The sequence below is a fragment of the Neopelma chrysocephalum genome, unplaced genomic scaffold, assembly GCF_003984885.1.
Source record: "Neopelma chrysocephalum unplaced genomic scaffold, ASM398488v2 Primary Assembly neopelma1_75, whole genome shotgun sequence".
Lineage (NCBI taxonomy): Eukaryota > Metazoa > Chordata > Aves > Passeriformes > Pipridae > Neopelma > Neopelma chrysocephalum.
In genome coordinates, this window is record NW_020897736.1 from 11,638,309 (window position 1) to 11,659,446 (window position 21,138).

Genomic DNA, 21,138 nt, shown 5'->3' on the forward strand with positions numbered 1-21,138 from the left:
CTGTTAGACCTATTTAGATGAAAATGCTGTAAGCTGACATTGCCTGTGTGCTTGTTCCCTGCTCTAATATTAATATTTATGTCTTAGAAGTATTAGTGGAGAAATGATTAGGAGAGGAAGTTTAGCCCAGAAAGGCTTCCTGTGGATGACTTGCAGTAGTGGTGAATTCTGACGGGGTTCCCATGGCAGTGAATGTGTTTTCTTTAATACACATTAGTCAGATCTTGCTATTGTCTTCTTTATAATACAGCACTTAGGCTCTACTGTTGTCAATACACAAGTTGTCTTAGCAAAACCTTTTGAAGCACAATAAAAAATATGTAAAACCATGTTGGGCAGAAAAATGCTGAAGGGTTCTAATGAGTGTGCAGGGAACAGCCTTTTTCTCTTTTGGCATTTACATCAACTTTCTAATCCAAGCCTTTGTCTCTTTCTCCTCTGCCGTATTCCCATACAAAATTCAATTATTTAACTTTTATTTTAGCAATAGGAGACAATTTGAGCATAATTAATGTAACTGTCTAAATGAGTGATACCTAATTGGATTGTCATTGTTTGGAGAATGTTCACAGTCATTCATTGCAATCTGAACATTTCTCTTTCAGTGCTACAGTAAATATTGAAGTCTTGCTGTTCAATCTGATGAATGTAGCTTTACATCTGCACTTTCATTGCCACTCTAAATTTCCAGGGTGCTCCAGTGGGATACTGCTCTGGAATTCCTGATGTCAGCCTTACTACCTGGGTTCATACTCTGCTTGTGGGAAGATGCACTGGATCTAGAGATGCTGGATTATGTGGATGATGAGAGCAGAACTCCCATAGAGGTTTTTTTTTAAAGGTGTTTGAGTTCTAGTGCTGTTTTGCTGGTCTAAGGCAATTTATGTATGAAATCTCCTAATCCAGAAGGTTCTTTACCCAAACTTCAGACCTGTGTATCCAAAAGGTGTGTGCAGTGTGCTGAAGTCTGGTGCAAGCTTATAGGCCTTATGTACAGGCTTCATAGTTCCTGTACAGCAACCTCTTGGCTTGTCTTAATAACACTGTCATTTGAAAGACTTGAAACAGCACAGGGTGGGAAAAATATTACTAATTAGATCTGTTTTCTGGATTAGTCCAAATTGAGGAAAACAGTGTGTGAGTCTGTTCAGCTGGAATTCCTCAGATCCCCTCTTACATCAGTGGTAAGATAAATACATTTTTGATAAATGTATGTAGATAGATGTATACAGGGCATCTTTAAACGAGTTTAATGTCGCTGTGTCAGTCAGGGACACGTGAGGCAGCCACACAGAGAGAGCATTTCGTGTTTTATCCCTCCCACTTGAAAATTCATCATTTCACAAAATGCTCTTTAATTGTGGCACCTAAATGGGGCAGACCCTGTTTCTTAATGGGGAGCACGTCTGCAGAGTGATATTTGTCATCGTTAAGGCTTTGGGAACTGGGTTAATATGTTCAGCTCTGACTCCAGCAGCCAGCTGTGGATGGCAGAGCACCTGCACTTCGAGGTGGATTCGTCTCATCACATGGTCTCGTGTGGTTTGGAGCTGTGAATTCCTGTCTCAGCTCTTCTTTGTGTCTGCAGCAGAGCAGCACTGAAACTGTTTGATGTGTTCCAGTAAAACAAAGGACAGCCCCTACCAGCTTTTATTCTTTTTCCATTTGTTTCTTTATTAGATGTGGTTTGGTCACTTTTTGTGTGTTGTGAGAACGTTTTTTGATTTAGCAAGTGTTGCTGCATGAAATGCCTTCAAAAGTAGATTTATGTGGCAAATTTAAATCAGTCATCCTTAACAAAAATGAAATCTTGTTTATGTGTTTAATTTAGGTGATTAGACTACAATGATTGTGGCTTTTAGTAAAACTGGCTGTTATGAAATTCATCTGTGGTTTAGATTGATGCCTCTGTTCTGAGAGGAAAGTTTTGGCTTGTGTGGCCTCTCACAAATCAGGAAAGCTGGGGAGACAATGATTTTATTTCATTTTGGTCTGTCCATGTGACAGAGGCCTCTGAACTGCCCAGATACAGGTGTTGTAGTGTGATAATGGTGGGATGGTGATGGTGGTAGTTTCTACCTGTTGTAATTTGTAATTCCATCAGCTCTTGCTGCTTACAAGTGTGGAAGGTAAAAAATTAGAAATAACTTTCTGTTGCAGGTGCATTTTTGCATTTGTTTTCAGTTCTCCAGTTGATACCAGTAAATTAAATTGTGACCTGGAGAACTTTTGTGCCTCAGGCTTATCTGCTAATCCATTACTTCAACAGCAAATGTTATTTTTATTGGCAGACCTTGCCTTGTTTTGAGTGTTTTGCTGTTGAGGAAATTTGATTGGTGCCTTGCCTTTGAGTTAGTTGATTCCTTGCTGACCCTGGTGCAAATGCCTTAATCTTTGTCTCCCTGCCTGGGTGGTTGAACAATCTCTGCTGTTCTCTGTCAGTGTGACAGGGCAGGACAGTGCTGTGGACAGGAGGAATGGCCTGACGTGTGCCTGGGCTGAGCTGAAGTGCTGTGAACAGTGTTGGTGTGAGGAGCTGCAAGAGTGACTGTGTCAGACTCCAGCTGTTTTATTCTTTATAATTTTTTTTGAGGTAGTTGCAAGTAAACAAATATTTCTACCACACCCAGTTCTTGTCTTCCTCTGCTGGTTTTTTGAGCTTTCATTCATTTCACTTCCTAGTGGGTAGATGGTGAGATTTCTGTCAGATTTATCTATTCAAGTGCAAGTGGGTTTTCTCCTGAGAAAGTCTTGTGAATTCTACTCTCAGCAAGTATCTCTTTTTTCACTTATCTTAATATCTTTCCTTCCATTTCTGGTTTGTCTTCTGATGCTCTCATAAATAAAGCTCCAGATCACTCAGCTGGGTTTGTTGCATGAACATATTTTATTTCTTTTTTTTTTCCACATTGAGTCTTGAAAAGCAGATGCTCCAAAACTGACCCATTTTGTACCAACACTTTTGGAGAAACAAAACAATTACTCTCTGCTCTAGGAGTCAGAGCATCTGCATAGCTTTACATTATGCCAGCTCAGCTTTCATTGATAATCATGTTGGGGAGGTTTTGATTTCTGTTGTTGCTGGGCTTTGTTTGCCTCTGAAATGAGAGTAACCTGTAGCACGTCACATTTGCAGATAATTTAATTCCAAGCCTGTCACCAAGGTCAGTGGGGGTTTTTTTTATGCTTTGAGCATTTATTGTGCTTACTCCAAACTCATTCATGTGATCTGTGAGACTATAACTTTTCTCTGTAGCCCCTTAATATTATTTGCTTGCAGTACTAACACTGTTTGCTTAGTTTTTACTGCATTGATAAAACTTGGAAGCTGCATTTTTGAACGGTGCAGTCAGAAACATGTTCTTTAGAAAGGTGAAAAACATGTTTTCCATAGACAAGTTGTGCTTGTGAATTCCCCTTCCTAGTTTTGTCTTCATATTGAAGTTTACTGCTTCAGTTATTTCATTCCTTTTCTGTGGGTTTTTTCATCAGTGTAGCTCTTGGTTTTAGTTCTGTGTTTGTTCTCTTTGCGAAAGGAGTCTGGGGTGTGTGTGTGTGTGTTAACCATTGAGTACTTCTAATTGTTAATTAATTGAATATTTCTAATGTGCTGGGACTTGGCTAATAACAGGTCAGAATGGTTTGCAACTCTTAAATCATCAGTATGGAAAAAAACCTTCAAATAAGATGTAGTGAAAAAATGGGTTTGGATAAAGAACAATGGCTTAAATATCTCAGCAGTACCAAGTCAACTGCCAGGTTTGGGACATGATAATTTGGGTTTGGGACAGCTCTGCAGAGCTGAGGATGGTTCTTGAGGAGGGGTTTTTGTCTTTGCTCCTTGCAGCAGTTTGTGGCTCCCCTGGGCCGGGGGTTGGGGAGCTCTGGCAGCAGCTGCACAGAAACCTGGGAGTGCAGAGCTGGCCCAGATTGGCTGGGAAGGCTCCGGGCGGGGTCTGTGAGAGCACTCGGGCCATGTGATGTTTGACCGGATGGAGCCCCTCAGTCACGGGCTGCTGTGTGACACTGTGAATACACATCCTGTGTGGCTCCTGCTTGGTGCAAAAAAATAAAACTCTACTGGAGTAGACATGATTTTGTGCCTCCAACGTGATGCAGAAGTTCTGATGTCAAAATGAAACCTGGTCAATATATCAGGACTGTACTGTTGACTTTCTGTGGTTTGTACTTAACCTTTGAATGACTGAAATTACATGTGTTAGAATAATTGTCTTCTGAAAAAATGTGGTATTCTGTGCCTTTCTGTCAGTGTATTATTTGATAAATGCTGGTGTGCTCTGCAGACTAATTAAGGAATGACTAGGAGTAATGATCTAGTTTAAAGGATCATCTCAAAATCCAAGTATATCTGTATTTTGCCTCTCTCTGTTCTCTTGATGTGCCTGTGGCGTATCTCTGTGGTGGATAACTTGGTTACCTGTTGGTAGCTCTGGTCTCCAGGTGTCCCCAGCCAGTGGAAAGGAAGGACCAGGGGTTTGTGAACCACCTCATGAAGTTATTTAAGAGGAACAGTGTCAGGATGAGCTTATGGGATGCAGCAAAGGTGCAATAGCAGTTTGAGGAGGTGTATGAGAACTTTAATGTAGCCCCTGTGCATATGGTTGCACCAGAGCAGCAGCAGTCTGAGATTTTGATGTGGGCTCTCTGCCAAAATATTTACCCAAGGTCTGTGTGATTTCCTGGCCTCTAAGCTCTGTGCTGAAGCTGATTGTGATTTCACCCCTACTGGGAAGTGTGTGAGGTGGGCTTTCCTCTATGCTTAGGCAAAGAAAAGGGTTAATATGTGTTCTTCCACCAGAATACAGATAATTTTCTCATCTCTCTTGACCTCTGTGATCAAGTCTCTTCCCTTTATCTTTATTCTCCAAGTCACCAATCTGAAGCCATGAAATGCATGATCTGAAACACCCCCCTGTGTTAGTCCAGAGGCAGCTTTTTAGGAGAGTTTTCCTTCCTTCCCACATGAGGCTGGGATTCTCTGAGTGTGCCCTCTCTTGTAGTGTGACATAGGAAGATAAAATATTTTTAGTATGTGCTCTGTTAATTTTGCCAACTCAGATTTGTTTGCGCTTTTCCTATGCCAGTGTGTATTTCTAGATATGTCAATATATGTGGAGACAATGTGTGGGGTTTTTTAATGTGTCACTGTCTTTTATGGAGAACATCTGCTATGGGATTGTTAGAACAATAGGCAATGATGCTTATTTCAAATGTGTTCTAGGAGTTACCCTGTAGCCAGGCAGTTTAATAAACCAGTAAAAGATATCAAATATAGTCGAATATCCTCCCCAGTTAATAACACTGCTTGGAATTTCATCATCTTGCATGTCACATATTACAGACCACAATTCTGTGACCTTTTCCTGAAATTTTCATAGCAAGAGACCGTGGCAGAGCCGTTCGCTTCGGAGTTTTGGATCTTAAAAATTCATAATGTGGAGAACACAAATGCAAGGCTTGCATGTGTGTGCTAAAATAGTAAATGGGTTAAAGTGGCACAGGCATACTTAGGACTGTGTTGGCATAGTTCTGCCTTCAGATGGTAGTTTGGAATGTGAAGCCTCTTCCTCTCTCTGCTGTAGCAGAGCTAAACTCTAATGTCACTTATAGGAGAAATTTAATACAAGCAGCTTGTGTAGAACTGACCTGCTGCCATGGCAGCCTGGAATATATTTAGCATGCATGTGTCTGGTAACCACGAGTGAATAAAACAGTGAAACTCTCCAAAGTTAACGTTTCTCTGAGCGTTTTCAGAGTTCTGTTGGTCAAATCAAATGTTATCAAACTGTTTGAAGAGACTCAGTTTGTAACTGAGATGTAACCGACTGAAAATTCAGAATTCTGCAGCATTGTCTCCACAGATCAGTGTAAGAGAGACACAATTCAAAAGGAATTGGATTTTTTAATCCACCATAATTTTTTTAGTGTTTAATTTGTTTGGTTTTTTGTTTTGTTTTGGGTTTTTTTTGGCTGTTCTGGTTCAGTTTTCTGCTGCCACGATGACTAAAGATTAAAGTTTAAATGAAATCTGAAAATAGCAATCTGATGCTCAGGTACTTCATCTTTAAGAAAAGCCACAAATGTGAGTTTTTGGCAGTGCTGTTATGTTGTCAGAATTTCTTGGTATCATCTGTGCTTAAAAGCTAAAGTGTCAGTTCCATGCCTTCTGCAGATTTAATGGGACACCATTTGGGAGCTGATAAGCAGGGAAAAGTGCCACACATAAGTCTTCTCCCAAGACAACATTAAAAAGTGGATAATCTCTTTAATGGAATATAATCTCGCTTATGCAAAATCTTAATAAAGTTTAATATTTTCTCCACAGAAAATGTTGGTTTGCATTGTAAGGGTTTTTTTTTGATGTCTTGTGCTGAGCAGGAGTGGGATGACTTGCTCATCTCCTGTTAGTTGCAGGATCCCATTTTCCATGGTGGTTCTTGGACAGCTGTGGGTCCAGACAAGGAGAAACGTCCTGGGTTGGACCTGAGCACCAGATGCAGCTTTAAAGCTGAATATGGTATTTCTAACAGCCCAGTGCTGGGGGATTTACTTAGACTAAGGCTGCATTCCATAAGCTTGAAGATTCCAGTGGGTTCTGGATGCTGTGGGAGTTCCCTCCTTTCCCAGGTCGGGTGGTCACAGGTTGTTCCAGTGAGTCTTGGCTGAAAGAGAGGAACTGAGGGTTCCACCTTCCCCCAGCTGTCATGGGAACTTGTGCATCTTCCAGCTGGGAGCTTTTCGCACCTCTTCCTGTTGGGAAGTCTGTGTAGGCACTTCCTTCTGGATAATGGGTTGTTGGATTTTGGGGTTTGATGGTATTTTTCTGGATGCACTGTCATGGACCACTGAGCTCCTTCAAACATGGGAGGTACTTCCCATCGAGTTCTGTAGTTTTGGGAGATGCTGCACTTGCAGAAAAATTGCAAGACAGCCCAGTGAATTTTCTTTGGAGTACTTGAAGGACACACATAGTAAGGCAGCATTAAAATAACATTAAACATAAGAGAAGTGAATTTTATTCCATAAAGCATGACAGTGTGGTGTGCTCAGGGCTCTGTACCTCAGCACAGCTGCCTTTTTCCTAGACCTGCACAGGGCAGTTGTGGTGGGAGCTGTGTCTGGTCATTCGAGTGTTTCAAAATATCAATAATCCTCTTGCCCAAGCTCCTGAATTAGTAACACAGGAAAACAAGAAGTTCCATTTAGAATTCCCATTTTGTTTTTCCATAGCAGGCCTGGACCTGAGACACTGCAGAACCACCAGTGGAAAGTCAGAGCTCTAGGAAAAGCTGCATCCTGTTTTTAATGGGTTTGTCAGTGCTATTGGCAACTATTTATTAATTCCAGCTTCAAGATTTACCTTTCTTTTCCTTATGGCTCTTCTAAGCAAATTTTTGTTGCAAGAACCAAGTCTTGTGCTTAATTGATTTCCCTTTCAGAAGGCCAAAGAATCCCATGTGCATCCTTGAAAGACCTTCCCTTAAGGTGAAATCCTCAAAAGTGAATGAGAACCAGTTTCTTTTTAATGTCTGTTTTAATCTACTAAATTTAAAAAGCCAGGTCTGTGTCTTTGTTCTACACTGTGTGGCATCAAATTGGATAAAATGTCACAGATAAAACTCCCTACAGATAAACTTATTGTTAACTCTTCCTGCTGCTGTCCTCTGTCACACTCTTTCCTCTGCTTTTGGGGACTTGCTCTTCCCTTTAATGCTCTTCTTCCAGATGTGTGGGGTGAGCACTTCACTGAAGGAACTCGACTCGTTCAAAAAAGAACAAACAGTGAGACTTGAGAGCATCACACCTCCATATGGGAAGATTTTAGGGAATATTACCATCCTGTTCAGGAATATTTTGGCTTCAGTTCCACCTACTGAAAGAGTTAGGCAAGGGCACCCAGTTGACTGCAATGAGATTTTGAATCAGGATTCACTGGATGGAGTAAATCTTCCTTTCCAGGGCCCGGCAAACGGACTGGCTTGGCAGCACTGGGATGTGAGAGCACAAATCTTGGTTTGCTGTGTTTAAACCAAAACTCGGTGATGCTTTAAATGGTGTTGTTCCTGTGCACAGACCCGGCTGGTGCATCTCTGACTGAACTCTGCAGTTGTGGTGGCCTTAAACTTTTCTGTGGTGCTGTTCGTGATGCGGAATATTAAGGGGTTTGCGTTTGTTTAAGCAAGTGGTGCATTCAAAGGGGAGCGCTGCCACCCCTGAAGGATTCTGAGGTTGTTAATCAGGTATTACCATCAAAATGAAGCCCATTCAGTGGCAGACAAAGAGGAAGGAAATCCTCCCTAAGCTCGAAGGAAGAATCCCCACAAGTGTGGGATTGATGTAACGTGCTCGAAGTACAGGGTGAGCTTGTTTTGATCCCGATCTTCCTTTGAAAGCAGGAGTGGTTACAGTGCCGAGCGTGTCCCCACCCCGCCCCCGGCGGAGCTGAGTGCCCGAGAAAATGATGACACTGGATGTTGGGGAATTCTTACAAATCTAAACATAGCCCATAATCACAGGTGTGTCTGTGCTGGGTGAAAATGTGTGAGCTCCGGAGGAAACCATGAGCTGAAGTTTTGACAACGAGGTCCAACTCAGTGCTCAGTATTCCGGGTTACACTAAGAAGTCTTTGTTTCAAATCTCAGTTTAAAAATCTGTTGGCTTGGCAGCAGGATGGAGTCTGCTAAAAAAACCAACTAGTTCATCTGGATGCAGAGGGAATTGCTGGAAAGTTCCCTTTCTCCCAGTGGGAAGACAGAATTTTGTAGTCTTAATATTTTATTTTGAGTTTTCCTTAAACACGTCTGAATCCATTTCCTTACAGCTTCTGGATCCTACCTCAGAGCAGAGGAGATTAGGACTGAGAGAAGTAGAATTCAAATCATCAATTGAGTTTCTTAATTAAAATCCAGTTCACTAATTCTTGCTTCCATTTCTCCTGTGCTGCCAGGACTATCTCATATTTTGGCATCCAGCTTTTGCAATGTTTGCTCTGGCTGCTTGGTTTTTATTAAGCAACGTGTGGCCTCGTGTGCAAGACTTGCAGAGCATCCTGTAAGAGCCTGGCAGGATGGACCTGGATGCTGAAAGCCTCTCGCAGCGTGATTTGTAGAGCTGTGTTCATTTACACCTGTGTTGCAATGCAGTTTAATAGATAATTCAAATTTTCAGGGTGGTCTAGAAAAGCAGGAGTGTTCAAAGGTGTGTTTGAGGGGAAAACACGCTTTCAGTGCAGGCAAAACCAGCAATATTAGAGATGACCAGGCCTGGTTCTGCTGCCCCTTGCAGGCCGTGCCTGTGCTGATGAGGTGAAATCGGAGCTGGAGCTCTGGGATGTGCTGTTTGCCAGCTCCCTGTCAATATTTATTGCTTCAGCTGCTGCAGGGCCTCCAGTCAGCAGGGAAAGGCTTTCATGTCCTGAAGGCCCAGAGTGCCCAACAATGAAGGTCTCTAAGAGGAGTTAGGATTTCTTGCAGGTGCAGGAACGCTTCTCAGCAGCTTCTTGAGGGCTCTGTATGAACTGTGTGCCAGTTTGGTTCCTATAACTCCATCTGATAATGTTCATAGGTTATTTACCTAGAATGTAAAATAGTTGTTAGCATCTGATTCTGGTGTGCAGAATCCACTTTCAGGAATGTATTTAATATCTAATGTATGAGTGGTGTTTTTCTTAGGGAAGTAAGTACATAGGGGTTTTTTTCAGGAAGACAGAATGCTTTGTTTATTGCCATACCAGAAAGGAATGGAAAAGGTTGCAGTTTCTTGCTTGTGTTCTCAAGTGATACTGTTAGATAAAGAAAATAATTGCTATGTCTAAATAAGTCTATCACTTCACATGAGGGAGTTTAACACTGGTTTTAACCACTCACCTCCAAGCTCAAGCTGAGGTGTCTGAACTTACACATTACACACCTTCATCTCCCTGGGTTAGGGGCAGTGTCCAGGTTTTATGGAGGGATGCAACTGCTCTGTCCAAAATACACCTTCAAGGAGTCATTCACAGCTGACTGCCGTGTGTTTGCTTTGCTCAGATGTGGTTCCTGGGGCTCTCAGCTGGGTTTTTGTCAGAGATGAGGCAGATGACAGCATGGGTGGAAGGGATCCAGCAGTGTGTGCGAAATAGGCACTGTTCTGGGTAATTTTCTGAGCAGGTTTCAATCACTGATGCAATAATTAAATGCTGAGATGTCCACTCTGCCCATGGAACAGTGCAGGAGATCATGCAGCCTTCTCTTCTGAGGCAGTTTCAGGGCTGCTTCTTTGTATTTCTGGCAGTTTCTTTGATAGTGAGGATAATTATTTCTCCTTTCTTTTTCTTTTTTTTCCCATTTTTAATGCATAATTGCAGGTCTGGATGGGCAGCTGTATTTGTAGTGTCTGATTCCTGATGGATCCTGGTTATTGTCAGGTCTAGGCAGTCGTGGCATCAGATAGTCCTTGGCTGACTCAGTAGAGAAGATGAAGATGTTCCCTTGCACTTTCAAACAGCTCCAATTTGCATCTAATGTTTCATGTCAAAGGTAAACCAATATACTTGTTTAAATGTAAGAGATTTTCAGGAGGGGAAGTCTACAATGATCTGAGCCTGCCTGGGCTTCTGCTTCAGATTCCTGGCTACTTAATGCAATTGAAACTAGGCCAGCTGCCCTTCAAATACATCAAGATCCAACTTGTGCAATATCTTGCTTTTCTCAGTATTCCTTGCTCTTGTTGGGCTGCTCAGTGATGCTTTATTTGTGCAGGAGTTTATCAGAGGGGCTTTGTGTGTTTGTGTGTGGGTCACTGGCTGGTTCTTGCTTGGGACCTTGGTTCAAGTTTCTTTGGGCCTTCACTTTAACTGCTGTCAGCTGCCTCTTCTCCCTCAGACCTTCTGAGTGTCTCTGCTCATGTAACCTGTTTGTCAGGGTTTGTTGACAGGAAGAGAAATTGAGATGTTTTTGAAGGTTTGAGGATTCCTGTTTGTCATACAATAATGGGAACAAATGGATGAGAATGCTCTCTTCTATTTATAGTCATGGAGTCTTTCACTCCAGAAGCTGTTAAATGAGATATTTTGATACATCTTGCTCTCCACCACTTGAATCACGTACTTTGCTGTGAAGCAGTGATGTTACTTAGGGTCAAACAACTTCATTTTCTATTTGCAGCAATCTGCAAGAAAGGTGAAACAATTAGATCTTATCATTTGCTCCGTCTTGCAGGTATGGCAAGTAATAGAGTTACTGTAGCAGCCTGAATTTCCACTTACCAACTAAACCATGTTAACTATCTGCTCTTTTCTTGCCATTGCTAAGGAAAAAATAGTTTCAAAAGTTAACTTTAAGAATTAGGTGTCTATTCAGATTCAAGTTCTTACCTGAAGAAGTCAATGTGCTGTTGTCAGTGTAGTTTAGGTGACATTTTTGCAAGAGAATCCAAGTGCCTGGGTTAATGTTAATGACATGTGAATACCCAAACTGCCAGACATCACCTGCCAAAAAAGAAGATTTATATGCAGAAGTAGAAAACATTCTGAATAATATTCTCACTTCTTTTCTTAGTAGAAATTCAGTTTCCCATACGAAGTTTAAGTGTTGGGGTATTTATATTAATGTACTAAACTTCTGGTGTTAATGGCCGGCCCTGTACTCAGTTTGGACAATCATAGCTTGTGACTGATTTTAAGAGTATAACTGTGCAAATGGAGGGCAGTGACACTGTTGAGAGGAGGGTTATGAGGTACCTGGACCAGTAAAATGTTTTGGATCATAAGGAGTTTCCCCCCAGTTTGCTTTTAAAAGTGGCAGCTGACACTGGAGAGCTGGTGGGAGTCAGACACGAGCTCTGCTCTGCACCATCTTCCCCAGCCTTTTGGTTCTGCCTGGGTAATACATCCAGTTTTCCAATATATCACAGCTGAGATGTAGCTGAGTGGCTTAATCTCACTTGTACATCATTTTATTATTTGCTACTTGTCTGCCTTGGGTTCTGAAACCTTTGGATTATTTAGAAACTCTCTCCATGGATGTCTGGTGAGGACCTGCCCTTGGATCTGCTGTGGCTCCCCCACCAACAGTAATGGGGGTTTATTTTACTTAAATATAGTAGGACTATTTGCTTCAAAGGATTCAGGGAAGGGAGTAACCCATTGAAATTTGGGTTTAATATCTTACAGTATAGTTTTAAAAAAAAATTACTTAGAAATTTGAACTGGTGGTGTGTCTGAGTTTTAACAGCAGAGATTGAGCTCTGCACAGAGGCTGTGGCAGCCCCAGAGAGAGAAACTTGCCACTGATCTTGGTTAGAAACACGTGGGCGTCTTTCTGGTTTGCTGAGTGTCTTTGTGAGCCTTGCAGGCTGTTTGAAGCATTATGTTGTCGTGTCTGTCTGGTTTATAATTGTTGCACTTCAACAATATGACTGCGTGCTGTCATTTAATCAGACGTGGAATAAATTATCAAGAAAGCTTTCTGGATAATTGTTCAGTGATTTAAAGCTTCTTATAGATTATTTGATGTGTGATATTTTTTTTGTTTTTCTCGGTTTTCCTGTCCTGCTCCTTTTAAAAGGGGGGGTGGTGCCTGTATTCTGTGGAATCCTCTGGAATACTGCAAATGTGTATTTGCTAAGGAGGAGAAATGGTGTGGAGAGTATCTGTCACAGCAGGTAAAGAAAACCCAAACAGAAAAACCACAAATGGGAGTTGGGCAAGAATGTTGGAGCCTGCGGGTTGTGCAGGGCAGGAGGAAAGCTGAGCTGGAGGATCAGGAAGGAGCAGATAAGTGAGGGTGAGCAAAACCTTGGGAAGAGGTTTCCCAAGTGCGGGACAGGAGCACACGATGCTCTGCGTCACGGAGCCACTGCTGAGGCCAAACTTGGAAGCCAGAACCCTTCATGGGAGGGCGCAACGTGCACGAGGAAGAATCTTGTTTATAATCCTTCCATTTTCCATTCTCTCATCTCCTCACACTTGTCCCCTGCTGAGAACTTCCCTAAAATCTGGCATTGTCGGGTTGGAAGCCTGACTTGAGGACACTCTGTAGGACGAGGTATAAGCCCAGAAAGCTGTGGCTGCCTTTGTGTCCCATCACGATCCTGAGCTCAGCTGTGAATGTTTGCTCAGGAACGTGTGCTGAGGTTGCTGTCCTGCATTACCTCAGCAGTTTGTACTTTGGAGGCGGTGGACTCTTTGTAAAAAGTAAGGAATAATTTCTGGAAGTTTAGTCACTGTAAGTGTTGAGAACTTCATGGAATTTTAGAACTCCTCCTCCACATCAAAAAAATCAGTTTGCTGAAGTACCAATCTTTCTACATTAGGTGAACTCCATGTTAAATAAGATTCCCTCATAATTTCTGTTCTGTGGGGGTTTTTTTTCCCATTAGGAGAAACTGAAAAACAGAGGCTAAAAAAAAAATTCCTTTTCTATACATCTTTCCTAAGGAGAAATCTGCTGGGGTTTCTACTCTGGCCTTGGGAAACTCTGCTAGTCCCACACCAGTCAGGTCTAATACCCTGAGAGCAGACAGTGTTTTACCTGACTGCAGTATTGCTTGGTTGGCATTTGCTCCAAGGAAACTGAAGTGCAGCCTGCAAAATTTGATGCAATTTTAAAGAGACTATTTGAAGGATAAGGATAATAAATCTCCTAATGTTGCCCTGCAGCATGTGCTGTGTTCTGAATATTTTTTTCTGCTTGTCTTCATTTTTATAAACCTAAGTCTTGTGTCAGGATGGTGTTTGATTTATCTCCGTTGGCACCTTGTTTAATTTTGGACCATGTGTAAAAGTTGTACATTTGTGTTGTTTACATATGTAAATTTGTGTTTTCCTGATGTTGCTTTCAGGTTTTGGGGGTTTTTTGCAAGATAATGTGACTGTGAGATGGGGTTGTGGTAAATCAGAACTTATATAGAAAGGGATATTTTTGTCTAGTTTTGGTTTATGAATGTTCAGTTCTTTGTATTTAGGTTATTTGTTGAAGTTCTAAATGATTGTAAAATAAGTATCCGCCCCAAAAAGCGGAAAAAAGGAAGGGAAAAACTTGAGGAGGACTCAGAAAAGATAATCTACTGAAATCATGTTTTCAGAGACAAAAAGGAGGACAGTGCTCCTTATGGATGAGGATGTCCATGTAGAAATGGAACCTGGATTAAGGCTTAATCCTGAATTCAGGTCTAGATCCTGAATTCAGAAACCTGGATTAAGTTTACTTTGACATTTTGCTGCTGATGTTTAAAGTGCTGCTCCCACCGTATTAAAAAAAAATCAGAGCAAAACTTTAAATTGAATTATCTATAAAATGATGAAAACGATGAGTCACCACACATCCAAAAAACCCCCACGTGAAGCAGCTTGTCTCGAATTTCAGAGAAATCTGAGCAGATGAAGTCAGGACTTCGGAACTGAGCTGTGAAAACGTGTCCTGTCCCTGCAGAGCGAGCAGGGCTGGGGACGGCGAGTGCTCCGTGAGCTCTGCTGATCCCCGGCGAGATAAACGGCGGTGTGGGAGAGGGGCTGGGGGATTGTGAGAACCCGGAGATAACGAGCTGCACCCCTGCCAAACGCTGTTGCTATGCAAAATAAGATTATCTGTATTCTCTGATCTGGTGATAGACTCACGTGGAGGTGGGAGAAGTCCCGAGCCTCGGCAGCTGTAATTAAAGCTGCAGTGTCACTGTGGCAACTGATGGAATAGGAAGACTTGTGGAAGTTGATTTCCCAATGATAGTTTTCCCTAAAGCCGTGACTTAACGGTGTGAAACACGTTTTTTAGGTGTTATCTGCAGATGCATCAGTGAGCCTGAAGATTAATGAAGTGTTAAGATGTTGCAAAACCAGAAGAAAGTTCCATTCTGGTTGGTAAACACGAATAGGAAACTGCACAGTCTTACACAGTAAATGTATTTTATTTATTCTCTTACTGTAAAATGAAGAAAAACATGAAGATGAGCCTTTGAATTGATGACACTGTGAGGTGCTTGTTGTTGAGTTCATCACCAGAGCATGGGAAGGTGTCTGTTCTCACTCTTGGAGTGGCTTTAAAGAAGGGGAATTAATTTCCCTGCTGAGAACAGCAGCGAGGTTTTGGTGCTCCCCACCCCAGGATTAACAGAAGAAATGAATTTCGCAGGGTTTTGTCTCCCATGACAAAGGAGAGCTCTCGTTGTTGTGGGTGAAATGATGGATAATTTAAAGCCATCTCTGGTGGACACGTTCTTATCAGCATTTTGGGAGGCACAGCTGGTGATTCCCTTTGTTTGGGCAGAAAGGAGTTGGGACAGCACAAGTGGCTCTGTGCCGTTTTTTTGGCCACCTGGGAGCTGAGTTCCTCTGCCATTACAGGTTCCTGATAAAATCGAGGCAAATGCTTTTTGATCTCAGAAATACATTTAATGTATTTTACGTGTACATTTTGCTTCAGGAAAGAACCCTTCCTTCTGTGCCTGGGGCTGCACAGATGGCTCCGGGTTTCAGTTCCTTCAGTGGCACTTTGAGCTCCTCTTGGTGGAAGTTGTGAAACACGTCATGAGTTCTAAACGAGTTAAATACCTGCAAATGCCCTCCTGCTTCGTTAGGGAGCAGTGGTATCTGAACTGAAGTTTAGATTTCTGTATCTCATTTTTAACAGCACTAATTTTCCAAGAGCTGTAAATGGGGAAAAAAAAAGGGTTTACTGGTTAAAAGCTGTGATCAAACTGACAGAGTTGTAAAGGCTGTGGTTCATTCACTAGGAAATGAGGCTTTTTGGCCACAGCTTTCAAATGCTGAGGTTTGTTTTGTTAACAGTGTCCCAAATCATCTTTGTTTGTGGCTATTTTTGTATCCCATGGAAAAGTCACTTCTTTCAACAAATTACATGACAAATTAGGAACAAGTTTCTTGAGAAACTCTCTGGAGCATGTTTTCCAGACAGCTATTCAGTCATGCAGTTATTTTCTTAATCTGTTTGTAGAAGTCTGGCAACAGAATTCTTGTGATTACTTAATAATTTACATTCTGCTTGTATCTAAAATTGGATTTTAATCCAGTATTGAAAGTTTAGTTCTCTTTCTGTGGTTTTTCTCCACTGTTGGCTCAGCAGTTCCCAGATCTTACTTTCTAACGCGTTTTTGAAAATGCAAAGATAAATTATTGTAGAAAATACCAGAACCACATTTATGGATGGGAATACTAAAATAGAATTTAATGTCATTTGAAAATATGGAGTCAAGATGTATAATTTTTTACAGATAGCTTAACAATGGCTGTTTTGTTTCTGGAGAGTATAAATTATAAAAGCTCAGAATAGGGTGATCCATATTTTTTGGACTTCAGCAGTAGGACAAGAAAAAGTTCATAGTTTGAGGGTTGAGTATTATTGAAATCTTAACCCATTTAATTTAAAATAACTGGAGCAGGATTCTTGGCTGTCCCTGATCCTGGATAAGGCCACTTTAGTCATGTTATCCAGGAGTGCATGTGCTGTCACAGGTGATGCTGATAGTTCTTGAAAACTGGTCTGTCAGCTCAGGAAAATGTATCTTAAAAAAGTGTGCATTCTAGGAGTAATAAAACTCGTTTTTGAAGCAGGCACTTGAATTTTAATCCATTCTTTCATGCAGCTCAGATTTGTGTGGTTCTGTTTGCAAGAAAATACAATCATTCCACTTCATCTTAGGCAGGACTCATTGCATGGAAGAGAATATCAGAAAAGGCCTTTTGAGCAACAATAGATCTAAATGGCACTTGGAAGGTGCAGTTCTTCAGTAAGACAATATTCCTCAGAAATACTTCATGATTTTTTTTCTATTATGCTTTCAAAACTTCATTTGAAAAGCTGTGTAACTTAGAAACCAGAAGCTCCAAAATAGATTTGCTGTTAGTGTGGAAGCTGAGGACCGTGTTTGGTTGCAAAACCCCACAAATCTCAGAAGTGCAGTTTATTTAAATTGCCTGGTACCAAAGATGTGCCTCGTTCTTCCCAGCTGAAAGAAACAAGTGTTTTATGATGCATAAAACCAGAATATCAATAAAGAATTGTTTATGGCTTCCTGTTTTTTACGTTGTCCCACTTTAAAAAAAAAAAAAAAAAAAAAGAAAAAGTTCTTTTGGCCGAGGGTTGTATTATTGTTTTATAACAATGCTTGTGTATCACTGGGTGAGGGGGACCTTGGAGCTGTGAGGCCACTCTCATTTACTGAGGCTCTGCCTGAGTGGAGAAGAATGGCTTCTAAACTGAGGATGGAAAAAGGATTTATTTCCTCAGATTGTGGTGCAGCAAGAAGGGAGAGATAAATGACAACATGTCCCCTTGTTTTGAAAGGGTGGCTGTGTGGGATTGTTTTACAGTTGGATCTGACATTCCTTAGAGCAATGTGTGGTGACAGGGCCATGGAAATGTGGCTGGAGGAAACATTTTCATGGCTGTTTTTTGCACACCTCTGCAAAAACCCAGCCAGGGTCTGAGTGTGGTCTCTGTTCAGTGCAAACATAAAATACTCAAAGCCCCTTTGCTGGAAATCCTTATTTTCAAATCCAGCTCCAAGTGGTGGCACTGATTTCTGGAGCAGGGCTGGTGGAATGTGCAGTGATAACATCCATGGCTCTCAGCATGTGGCAAATCTGAGTGAATGTATTTTGTGTCATTAGTTTGGGGTTTAGGAAAAAAAAAGGTGTCTGGACTTGTATAGTTTCTCTGGGTTTGCATTCTCTTTGAGGTTCTGAAAAAGAAAATGTGCTCATCTCTCACTTCTGGATAATGAAGTCTGAGAATCGTGTTTGACCTTGCTCCATGAAACCATTAACCATTGCATTAATTATTTTGGTGAAGACAGTATTTGACTCCAGTCAAATATTTCACTCAGTGCTGTGGGGCAGGGACGAGGGACAGTGACATGTTTGCAGGTACTGCAGGAAAACGAGGTGCTCTGTTAGTGTCCAGCAGTCACCACGTGGGATGGACCTTATCTCTATGTTGCTCTGAATGGGAATATTTATATTCTGGCAACATAAATGTGGAAAGTGTTGGAATAACCAGCAAGTGTCCAGTCCAGCCATGATTTGGGTGCCCATCAGTTCATGCTTAGGGGTCAAATCTACAAATCCATCTGCACAGGCTCCTCTAAGACTAAAAAAGAACCTATTAATCTTGCTGTAAGAAAAATTCTCTGCTGTTTAGCACCGTCCCCAGGGCTGAGCAGAGTGCTCAGCATCCCTGCAGATCTGTGTTTCCATGCAAATGCTCTGACGTCAGGACACTCGTTTCTTTGTGTGCATTGCAGTAAATGAGCTGTGAGGAGACAGGGACTGTCACATGAACCTGTAACCACCCAGGGAAAGGGAAGTTTCAAGAAAACAACGAGTCAGAGGGAAAGAAGAGGAAAATAAATGGAAGGAGCAGAATTCTGACACAGTTTTTCCCCTAACCTGTTCTGCCAGGAGGCTTCCAGACCTTGTGCAGCTTTGCACAGATATAATTTGTTTCCACTGAACCCTTGAAAGAAGCTTTTTAAATAGGTCAAATACAGTTTCCTTGCTTTAAAGTTACATCTCTCTCAGCTTTATGGAACCATCAGCAAACCTGACAGTGAACTCATCTGAATTTCTGCAGCTGTGCAGTTGGGAGGGTGTATTTCTGTGTGTGGCTCTGCTGTCTGTCAACAATTAGTGTGGTGTTTTCACATGTGCTGGGGAAAGGAATAAATCCAGAAAATTTGGAATAGTTTACTTTTAAACAATAACAGAGGCTTTTACTTGGGCAGCTACAAATGCAATTTTTCTTGCTATTATTGCAAGCTGACGTTATTTTCTGTTGGAAGCTCATCATGAAGCACATGGGGTTTATTCCCTTTTCTCTGCTTAAAGTGTTGTTTCATAGATGCCTGAAATCCTTCTTCAAAATGAAATAATTTTTGCTTTTGTGTGCCCATGTAAGTAAAGCAAAGCAGCTCTGGTGGCTGGAATTGGATTCTGTCACTTAAGGAAGTAGAACTTTGCTTTCATCAAGGTTATTTCATGCTAGTTCCACATTTACTTTCAGAGAAAATTGTGTGTTGATCTTTGTCTGCAAGTTTTCCTTTATTTGGGTAAACCTTTGTTGATAATTCAGATTAACTGGCTTTGTGAATTAAGCATTTGCCTGGTTAAAACTTTTGCTGGTTACATTTTTGGTGTAACCATGTAGTGGGCACAGTCCTGTGTCTTCTCTCACAGTTTTGTTGCCAGTCAGGATAGAAAATAAGCTGCAACTCTGATCAAGGATTGGAAAATGGAAAAGTCATTGCTCTAAATGTCACATGCCTTTCTCACTGGGGGTAACTTCCCATTTGGATGTTCTGAGCAGGAAAAGTGCCTTTTTACTGTAGTTTTCTCTGATTTTGCAGAATGTCAAGGTCCTTTCTACCCTGAGCTCAGCCAAACTTGTGTTTCAGTTCTTAGCTTTGAAACTCACCTTGTGAGTGACTGCAGAGGGACAGGGATGCTGCACCTCCTGTGGCAAATGCATTTCCAGGTTTCTGGTGTCCATGGCAACCTGGGGGAGAGGGAGCAGAGCTGGCCCTGGACTGGACAGACGTGCAAATAGGAATTGGGAATGTCTGAGTGAAGAAAGCGTTGAAGGTTGAGGGAAGCAGATCTGAGAGGAGAGGGAAAGTGGACTGTCATAAATGGGAAATAGGTTCATACATTTATGCCTAATAGAACATACTCAAATGACACCCCAGAACTGTAACAAAATGTTGATGGAAATTACTGCCAGTTTTCCTGTTTGTGATGGTGCAGAGAGCAGATAATAATGTTTACCTGCTACTGTTGCTTCCATTAGCTCATACCAACCATTTGTGCATGTCTGATTTTATATCCTTGGGTATATATATTGCATAATCTCACATCATATTTATCTTCCTCTCTCCCTTTTCTCCCCTGAGTTCCTTATTTTATTCACTGCATAGACTTGTTTTTGAATGTGTTGCAGAAGGCAGAATGACTCCAGAAGTTCCTGATTCAAAAATCACTTAATATGTGGAGAACGTGGTTTAGAAATATTGCTTTGAAGTGATATATGTATTATTACTCTGGTCCTGTGTTCTTCCTTTACTATCCCAGTGATGTTTGCTGGTAGCCAGGGATCAAATATTGGACCAGGTGGACCTCTGGTGTCCTGTGTGGTTGATATTACTGTGTTGTCATGGTGGGGGCTTTTAAAAAGCAAAGGAATCTGGCAGTTCTGTATTCAGAGAACTGTTTCAGGAATACATGGTAGGTTTAAAAAATGAAACCCTGCACGAAGGAGAAAACAAATTTTAAGGGCTGTTTAGAGACACCCTTTGATTAGGTTTGTTCAGGGGAGGCAACAGCCAGAATTTTGCAGAGCTAAATTTAATGTGTGATCGTAGCATGAGCTGAGAATTCTTTTATTTTCACGCAAGTGTGGCAGCTGACTTGAGCTGAGTGTCTCAGGGAATTGAAGCTTGGAGTGCAGTGGATATTTTTTGTGTGGTTTTTTTTTGTTTTCTTTTAAACAAAACTGGTATCAATCTATTTGCCAGCTATTGCTTTCCCTGTGAAATATTTCCTGTGTGCTCTTGGTTGTGTAGAGGTCAGTTCATCAGCTCTTCTTCAGCTGTTAATTCCTTCTCAGCAGCACCTTGGAAGACATTTTTCCTGAAGAAAACAAAAGGGATGCAGTGCTGATACAGTTTTCCAGTGTTTTCCTCTCTAAACAGTGCCCGGTGCATCCCCTTTAGCCCAGTGGACACCTCTCGGTGTTGCTTTGATTTGAAATTTCCCGGAGCCGTATTTCCAAAGGGAGTTGGGTGTTTTGGGCTGTTTTTCCGCAGCAGCCCTTTGTCGCTGTCGGGTAAATAGCGAGTGACATCCCTTCGGTTGGTGATGTTCCCGCACCTCTGTTTGTTTTTTCCTCCCAGGAGCGTCGGGGCCGTTCCGGTCCCCGGGAATTGGCGGTGTTGGAATTGGCAGTGTTGGGAAGCGCAGACCGGCCCTGATCGGCTCTGGGTGTTGGGAAGCACAGCCCGGCACTGATCGGCTCTGGGTGTTGGGAAGCACAGCCCGGCCCTGATGGGCTCTCGGGTTTGGGAAGCACAGCCCGGCCCTGATGGGCTCTCGGGTTTGGGAAGCACAGCCCGGCCCTGATGGGCTCTCG

The 21,138-nt window shown here is 41.9% G+C and overlaps 1 protein-coding gene across 5 annotated transcripts in view; it reads left to right on the forward strand.

Annotated features, from left to right (window-relative positions):
• MEF2A (myocyte enhancer factor 2A) overlaps positions 1 to 21,138 on the forward strand; it is an 80,665-nt gene that overhangs the window by 11,512 nt on the left and 48,015 nt on the right. The window contains exon 2 of one of the 5 annotated variants that reach the window (XM_027688789.1): positions 10,368 to 10,539. The exons of the other annotated variants lie outside the window; for them this stretch is intronic. The gene's annotated coding sequence lies outside the window, so the exon portion shown is untranslated. The remainder of the gene's footprint in view (positions 1 to 10,367; positions 10,540 to 21,138) is intronic. 5 annotated transcript variants of the gene reach the window in all.